Consider the following 9,615-nt stretch of genomic DNA (forward strand, 5'->3'; position numbering starts at 1 on the left):
TAGCCTAAAAATCAAATATCTAGAAATAAATCTAACAAGCGCTGTGCAAGACCTCTACACAGAAAACCATAAAGCATTTTTGGGAGAAATTCAAGAAGGCTTAAATAAATGGAAGGAATAGCACATTTAGTGGTTTGGAGAACTCAACAGTGTAAAAACGTAAATCCTTCCCAAATGTATCTATAGAGTTCATCAAAATCTCAATAGCTCTTTTTTCTACTTGACCCGTTGATTCTAAAATTAAATCAATATTGAAAGTAGAATAGTCAAGAAATTATTCAAGAAGAAGAGTAAGAGAGGACTAGTAGGTATTGGGCTTTATTATAAAGCTGCAGAAATTAAGATTAAGATTATGATTAAGATTACAATTAATTAAGAGATTAAGATTGTGTGGTATCGGTGAAAGATAGACAAAGAGACCAGATAGAGAGCCTAGAAACAAACCCCTCATAAATGGACACTAGATGCATGACAGAGATGGCGCTGCAAAATGATAAAGAAAGGACGGCTTTTCAAAACTTAGAGAAAGAGATGAAACTTAGCTCTATCTTTCTCCATACACAGGTGGATTATATATCAAAATAGGAAGAGCAAAATGATAAAGATTGTAGAAGATAATAAAGGGTAATATCTTTTAAAAGTTGGTAAAATAGTAACTATTAATAAAGAAAAAGGCGGCCCTGAAGATACTTGCTTCATTGAGATGGAGTGTGTCATGTAAGGTAGACATGCCACCACCAGTGGGAAAGACATAGATTACAAATATACAGATGGCATTAGAGAGCCATGAAAGCAAGGTGGACGAGAGGAACTCAGATTTCAGGGAGGGACAACCCTTTTCTAGGCAGCTGACACAACCGGCCAAGTTTCTCTTGGGTCCCATTCTCAGGGAGGGCCAAGGATGGGACCCGGGTACTGGGGCTGTCCTGGGAAAGAGAAACCGTGGAGATTTTTGGTCTCGTGGGATAGGTGATAGGTGGAATGTAGACAGGCTCAAGTGTAGAGCTGGTTTTGGTTGTTGGACCCTTGCTGAGTTCTGGGGGGGCACACACAGCTGGGTAATGGGGTGGGAACCCCTTAGAGGCTGACCAAAATCTCTCAAAATCTCTCAGCACATAGGGGACAAAGTCCCACAGAGAGAGTGGGCCTGCCTCAAACGCTGGAGAGCACCACCCTCAGGACTTCTGGCAAGAACGTCGGGTTGTGTGGAGACAGAAGCTAAAGTGCTAAGTTCAAAGTCTCTGAAAGGAAACACGGAACCTCCTGACTCTTTTAGGGGTTGGGAGAAACGAGCTGTCAGATCTCCAGGCGTAGGCAGGAGGGTCCTGCCCCAATCAGGGACAAACCCAAAGCGGACCGAGTCTTACAAGACCCAAAACCCAATCCTAAACAAATTCAAACTAACCTCAAACAAACGAATCTGGTTGAAATGATCAGTCCCCCCACACTATCCATCCAACAGAAGAAAGAGGGAACCCCAGCTAGGAGAAAATTGTATAGTCTTCAGCCTCTATGGTTCTTTTATGCACAATGTATGGAATGCAATAAAAGATAAGCAGAGATGAAAAGAAGCAGACAGTGTACCCAATAATCAAGAGACAATTGGCCAGACACTAAAAGCCAATCCACTGATAATGTACTTGCTGGAGTTAGAAGACGTACGTGAAAGTAACCATTGGACCAGCCCTGGTGGCCTAGTGGTTAAGTTTGGCACACTCTGCTTTGGCGGCCCTAGGCTCAGTTCCCAGGCGTGGACCCACACCACTCCTCTAGCAGTGGCCACGTTATGGTAGCGGCTCACACACAACAAGAGGAAGGTTGGCAGTGGATTTTAGCTCAGGGCCAATCTTCCTCAGCAAAATAAATAAATAAATATTAAAAATACGTTAGAGAGAATAAAGGAAAAGATGAACAAAATGGGTGAGAAGATAAAGAATTTCAGCAGAAAACTGGAATCTCTATCAAGATGGAATAAACACTCTTGAACTGAAATTAAGAAGGCGTGGGGCAGGTTCAACAGCAGCCTGAACACAACAGAAGACAGAACTAGTGAACTCGAAGGGAGGTGACTAGGAAATATCAAAAACAAAGCACAAAGAGAAAAAATGCAAAATTCGCAACAGACTGTACCATAGGAGGGGAAAGAAGTCAAAATGTTCAACACACACAAAATTAAAGTCTGAGGAGAGAGAGAAGTAAGAACGAGGCAGGAGCAAGATTGAGACGAAACTGGTTAAGAGGACCAGTTTTGAGAATCTAAAGAAGAATCAATAAGTAGGAATTGAAAGCCACAGTGGCAGCCTCACCAACAACGGGGGCACATTGGAGTCAAACTGCTGAAGCCAAAGACAAAGAGAAAATCTTACAAGGAGCCAGAAAAAAAGACCTTCTTTCCGTAAGGGAAAAAGTCTTTGCTTTGACCCCTGTGTTGGTTCTGCTTCTGCAGAAACAGAACCTGAGGTGGGAAGACCCATGTGCCCATAACTCCCCTGGAAATGGGGGGGTGGGGGGGAGTCTGGGAGGCTGGCTGGAAGCGGGAGAATGGAGGGGCTGGGGTCTCAGGGAAGGCCTGGCTCAGGCCTCCTGGTGGGCGCTCTGGATCATCAATTATGTCTGTCTTCACTCGGACATGAGAGTTTGGCTTTGGAACTCCAGCAAGGAATGGTGGTGCGCTAAGGGCCCACCTTATGGGATGGGAGGTAAACTCTAGAAACATTGGGCTCTCTGTGCGTGCCTCCCCCACAGAACTGTCTCGTCTGTGGGTTCTTTCGAAGCTGGTGGATGAGCACAAAGAAATGGAAGGGGCAATGCAAGGGGATGGGAGGGCGGGGCACCTCGAGCGTGCCCTACAACCCCAGCCTCCCACCATACACAAGGATTAATTTGAGACGGATCATAGACCTGAAGGCGGGAGAGGAACCACAGAGCTGCCACAGCAAAATGAGGGGAAAACGTCAGGACCTTGGAGGCGGGAAAAAATAGAAAGTGAAAAATTAGCAGGCCATTAGTCATATTAGCAGAAACATTAATCGTACAAGAAAAATTATAAATGGGACTTAAAGAAAAGTAATAACATACGTTTATCAAAAGATGACGGGAAGAGAGTGGAAAGGCAGCCTGTCAAGTGGGAACAGATACATTTTCTTCAGTTGTCATGGCTCTTTCGTCTGGAACAGTTTCTCAGTCTTCCTTGCCTTCCACGACCTTGACACTTCTGAAGGTTACAGGACAGTTATATTTTTAGTGTCCCTCCATTTGGGTCTGTCTGTGCTTGATGCGGCCTTTCTGGCCGGGACTCAGGCAGCTCAGCCTGGCACGGAGCTCCTGAAGCCTCGTCAGCTCCTCCTCAGTGATCAGAGCATGGGCAACTTCTCCCGTTCTAAGATGCGGTCTCTGACCCGGTTCCTGACGCCAGGCTCCTGAGTCCCTGGGAATTTCCTGGGAGATAGGACTGTCTTTCGTTCTAATGAGGTGACTCTGGATGGGCTCCTTGATGGGGGCTGGTCACCAGAAAGATCAAGCCGTGATTAGAATCTTGGAATTTTCATTCCCATCCACCATTCTCCGGAGAGGGGCTGCAGATGGAGTTAATGATGGATCGTGCCAACCTGAGCAAGCCTCCATAAAAATCCCCGGAGTATGAGGTTTGGAGAGTTTCTGGGCTGGTGAACAGGTGGAGGTGCTGGGAGAGTGGTGTGTCCAGAGAGGGCGTGGGAACCCTGCACCCCTCCCAGCACTCCTCGCCCCCGTGTCCTTTCTCTGGGTGTTCATCTGAATCCTTTATCATATCCTTTTACAATAAACTGGTGAGCAGTAAGTAAACTGTTTTCCTGAGTTCTGTGAGCCACAAATTAATGGGACCAAAGGAGGGGGTCATGGGAACTTCTGATCCATAACCGGCCCATCAGAAGTGCAGGTGACAACCTGGGCTTGCAACGGGCACCTGTCAGCCAGTCTTGTGGGACTGAGCCCTTAACCTGTGGGGTCTGATGCTCTCTCCAGGTGGATGGTGTCAGGATAGAGCAAAATTGTAGGCCATTGTAGGTTGAGGCAGAGAAAACCCCACACACATCTGATGTCAGAAATGTTGTGCCTGTGCTGGTTGTGTCTGAATAAAGGAGACAAACAGGAGGAAGTGGGTTTTCTTTACAGGCTGGGATAACAAAATACCACAGACTCGGCGGCTGAAACCACAGAAATTTATTCTCACAGTTCGGGAGGCTGGACGTCCCGGATCAAGGTGCCGACAGATTCGGTTCCTGCTGAGAGCCCACTTCCTGGTTGACGGGCGGCCACCTTGTCGCTGGGTCCTCTTGTGGTGGAGAGCGTCTGCTCTGGTGTCCCTGCCTCTTCTTGTCAGGATCCCACCCACCTGACCTCATCTGACCCAAACTACCTCCCTAAGGCCACATCTCCAAATGCCATCCCACTGGGGGCTGGGGCTTCAGCAGAAGAATTTTAGGCAACGCAGATGTTCAATCCACCGCAGGCAGGAAAACCACAGAAGTGACGCTGTGTTCTTCTCGGCGCATCCTCTCAGGAGGCGGATAATTCTGATTGATCCCCTCCTGGTGGTGTTGACTTTGATCACTAGGTCGAGGTGGGGCCTCCCGGGCTCTCCTTCGGTAAGGTTACTCAATTTTCCCTTTGTAATTATAATTGTTCTTCAAGATAGTTCTTTGAAACTAAAGATCTCAGTACTCACGAAACCTCCAGTTTATTTACTCACTAATCTCAGGGTAGACTGGCGGTTTCCTGTTTTATTCAATGGGCTATAGTCTTTACTAACTTTGTTAACTTTGATGCTCAGATTGTCCTGGATTCGGTCAGTGGAGGGAGCTCCTGCGTCCTTTGGACGTGTCCTCGTTCCTTCGGCACTTCTTTGGTTCCCGGTACAAGACGGTCCAGGTCATCTTGTACTTTACGGTCCCAGCCCTGGACGTTCCCTGGAGTCAGCCATTTCCCCCAGGAGCCCAGTTCCTGTGAGCGTGAACGACATTTAGGAGCCAATATCCGGGCGCTGGGCGAGCTTGTTGCTGTTGGGGCGCTGCGGGTTGTAGACGCCCCCGCTGGAGAGGGCCAGAGGGGATGCGCGCTCCTCCAAGCCCGTCCAGCACCGCGGTGCGGGCTCGCTTTAGTACATTTCCTATTTGCCCAGTTCCCTTGTAACCAGCCTCCTGTCATGGTGACCGTCCCCGCCCGTGCAGACGCCCTCCTCGCCACACTCCACGCGGCCCCCCGTGGTGCCCTCCTTGCCCACCACAGCTCGGGCCCTCCTCCCCACGGCCCGTCCCACTCTGCTCTGTGTGCGCTCTAGTTCACGATGAAATCAGCCATTTCCTCTTTACCTGTTTCCCTTCCCAGAGATAGACTGTTCTACGCGTTGTGGTTATTTATGAATAAATATAAGGACAGTCTCCCCAGGGAAATTACTTGAATCCACACAAAGATGTATGCATTCATCACTTTATTTTCATATGTATATGAAAAGATACGTTACAGACGTTTGCTATTCCTCCCTGATGACATTTATGAATGATACTTTTATAAATATACGTGTTTATTTGTATAAATACATATACATCATCCAGAAAGCTACTTGAGGCATCATTGAACACCTGAATAATTCTAATAAAGCAAATACTCATGGAACCACCACCAGCGTCAAAAAGTAGGCCCTCCTGGCTCCGTGGTCGAGTGGTTAAGTTCGCGCGCTCCGTTGTGGCGGCCCAGGGTTCGGATCGTGGGCGCGGACATGGCACCGCTCGTCAGGCCACCTTGAGGCGGCGTCCCACATCCCACAACCAGAAGGACCTGCAACTAAGATATACAGCTATGTATCAGGGGGGTTTGGGAAATAAAGCAGAAAAAACAAAAAAAAGATTGGCAACAGTTGTTAGCCCAGGTGCCAATCTTAAGAAGAAAAAGAAAAAAAAATAGGCTCTCCTCAGCACTAGAGGACCCCATGTGCACCCTGATTTGGCAAATGCATCCATGTGTCTCTATGTGTTGACTTCTGTTTGTGTCCTGCGGAGAAAAGCCCTAACCAACTGGAAGATGTTGGTAATTGTGACTATATTGAAATTGGAGACTTCTGTTTGTAAAGATGCCGCTAAGAGAGTGAAGTTCAGAGCCTCGGGGTGGGAGAAGTCATCCAGCACACAGGGACCCGCCAACGGGCAGGGACACCATGGAAGAGCTCCCACAAATCACGAAGACAGCAAGATAGAAAAGAGATAATCCAGGTAATAACATAGGCCTTTCACGAAAGAGGACGTCCACGTGGCAATGAACACGTGAGTCAGCCTCATGACTCATCAGGGAAGCATAGACTAAAACCTCAAGGACACACCGCTATACCTTCTCCAGACGGCTACCACCAAGGATGGACGACAAGAAGCCCTGGAGAGGGTACGGAGCAGGGACACGTGAGCTCTGCTCAAGGGGCAGAGCGGCACCCCTTCGGAAACCTGTTTGGCATTATCTAAAGGTGGAAGATCTGCAAACCTTCTAACCCAGCCATTCCACTCCTGCATAAATGCCCAAGAGGAACGGGTGCCCACGTGCCCCAGGGGGCACGCACGGGGATGCTCCCAGAGTGCTCCCATAAATCCAGGTGGGAAACACCGGAATGTCTGCCAACAGGGACACAAATATATAAACTGGGGTACATTCGTACAATGGGGTATTAGTCAGCGATGAGGACTCATGAGTCACAGCATACACAGTGTGGACGAGCTCTGCAGTGAGCCAAGAGGCCAGGCACCAGGCGGCAAGTGCCGTTTGAATCCATTTATGAAAAGTTCCCCCGTCAGGAACGGTTTTCACAAATGATGGTGCTCCGGGATCCAGGCTCAGGTCATAAAAACATTCATAAACCACGGAAGCGACTGTAGAATGTCAGGGGTGGTGGGTCCCATTTGGGAAGCAAAGGGTCAGCGGAAGGGGCCACAGGGCTTCAGGGGTCTCAGCAACGTGCTCCTTCTTGACGTCTTATGGGTGTCTGCTTTGTCAAAATTCATCCAGCTGTACGATTTTTTGTTTAGTGTACTTTCCTGTGTGTTCTGTTTCACATTTAAGAAGTTTTTATTAAAGAAATATTTTCTTTCCCACAGGTCATGAGGACATCCCATTATTTTGGGTGAAAAATCGTTTGTCAGACTGTCAGTCTGTGGGCTGCTGCTTTGAAGGGGATCTGTCTTTTTTCTCTGGCTGCTTTATGTGGGTTTTTTTTCCCTCCTTGTCTTTGGTGTTTTGCATTTCACTGGGATTTGTGGTCATTTCTGCTGTTCGGGCTCCATTGGCCTGGAGTTTTGGGATTAATGGATTCCGTCCTGGTGGGAAGTGTTCAGACATTCTCTCTGAGGGCAGGGGGCAGGGGGGTACCACACTGAGGGCCAGAAGGTCAGGGATGAGCCCAGAGAGGCCAAGATGCAGACCTGGAAGCCAGAGACCAATGCAGGAGGCTGTGCCCTCTGGCCCGCTGGGGTGAGGGGTGCACCTGATCCCGTCATGGTCACCCCACCAGGGCAGCGCCCCTACCTCTCCTGAGCCTGATGGTGTGGCAGCCGGCACCTCTGGGGTGCAGCTGTGCACCCCACGCTGCCTGGGAGCAGATACAAACATCCTGAGCTGAGGGGGCCTTTGCTGGCTGCAAGGCGACAGCCACGTTTCTCCTGCTTGAGCCCTGAGGCCTCAGCTGAGCTGGGCAAGTCCCAGGGAAAACGCAGAGGCCTCCTTAACTCAGATGCATTTCCTCCCTGGACCAGACCCACAGTCAGCCAGCTGCTGGTGTCAAAGGCTTAAGGAAAAGAGCAAAAGACCAGTCCCCTCTAATTTCCCCAACGCCCACCACCCATCAGGCATAAGAAAGCTGCTTGGACTCCAGAGTGGGCTGAAGCTGATCTCTGATCCACGAACCCAGCTCCCCCAGGGACTGGGGAGGTTAAAAGTCGGGACCCTCTCCCGTCAGCCTCTCCCATCTTATGCCGACCCTCTCTCCTCCAAGAAGCCTTCCTTGGCTTGTTGGGGGCGCCCACCTGGGCCTGACTGTGGGAGTGTCAGAAGTGTCTACCACTGAGCTGGCCACAGACCTCCGCAGGGTGTCCAGGTGCTCTGTGCCCCTCCAGCGCCACCACACCCCCTCCCGGCTCCAGCCCTCCCTCTGTAGGGGCCACCTGGAAGGCTCACTGCTCCCCTCTGAGAGCTGGCGACTTGTGATAAATCTGTGCAACCCTGCGGGGCCCCAGCCCACCTCCTCCCCTCCTCCCACGCTGCCACTGCTGGGGGTCAGGGGCCAGCACCCCCGTGCACCCTGCCTCCTCCCCGGCCCCAGTCCCCAGCCCTCCAGCCTCTCCTTTGTAGGCTTCTGGTCAGGCCTGCGCCAGAGTCCTGCTCACTCACCCCGTCTGTCTCCCCACCGCCCGGCCTGGAGGTCACTTGAAGCTTCCACACCCAGCTCAAGTCTTCTCTCCCCTCCACACCCTGGGCCTGTATCCACGGGGGCGGCCTGTCCACATGAGGGGCTTCCAACACCCGGTTTCCTGACATCCTCATCTGGGAAGCACTTTTCCAGACCCAGGGGTTGGTAACCACCCAGCACTGCTGCCCCCCCGTGAAGTCCCTGCCTCAACCTACCCGTCTCTCACAGGGACTCCTGCCCTTCCAGCTCCCTGGGTTACCCAGCACACAATGCCCAGGGACCTACCAGGATTATGGGCCCCGGACCCCTCAGCTGGCCTTCCTCAGCCTCCTCCTGTGCTCACCTGTGGGGATCCCATACCCACCCTCGCTCACCAACCTCAAAACCCTTCCCCAGCCCCGTCCTCAATTATCTCCTCTAAGCACAGCTTGAGAAAGCCACAGGGCCACAGGACGCTTCCCCCAGAGAGTCACGACCACACAGCTCAGCTGGGCGGCCGCGCCCCTCCAGAGACCAGGCACACAGCCACAAAGCCACACAGCCCCACTGACCCACTTCCCCAATAAATTCACGCTTCCCCCTAGACTCCTCCACTGAGCCCCCCGCTTGCCCCCTCTCTCAGGGACATCAGAGGGCAGCCCCCAATTTCTGGCCCCACATCCACAGGCCCACCACTATTGCCCCGCCTCTGCCTCCCGCCTCAGGCTTGGATGAGGTCTCTCCTGCCGTCTGGATGCAGCCCGGGGCTCCACCTGTGCCCTCCGCCCTTCTCCAGACACCATGTCACAATCATCGTCACTGTCACCTCTCCCTCTCCTCTGCTCCTCTCCGTCACCACTGACATGGACCCCAAACCCCGGGACTTGGCACTCTGCTCTGATGACTTCCCCATCTCCTTCCCACTTCATGACCAGCTTTTAGAAAGGGTTGACCACTTGCTGCCATGTCCCCATCCCACTGCCACCACTTTTTATGCCTCTAATGAGTCCCTCCAAAGCACAACTTTCTGCCCCTTCCTTACTTCCTCCCCCGTACTACGGCCCCTTAATCCACTGGGCGCTTCTGGCCGCTCCCTCCTCAGGCAAGCTCCTCCACAGCCCACATGCTCCTCCACGGCCCACGTGCTCCTCCATGCCCCATGCACTCCTCCGTGGCCCACACGCTCCTGGCTTTCCCATTTGGACGCCCCTCCT

The sequence above is a fragment of the Equus asinus genome, chromosome 17, assembly GCF_041296235.1.
Source record: "Equus asinus isolate D_3611 breed Donkey chromosome 17, EquAss-T2T_v2, whole genome shotgun sequence".
Lineage (NCBI taxonomy): Eukaryota > Metazoa > Chordata > Mammalia > Perissodactyla > Equidae > Equus > Equus asinus.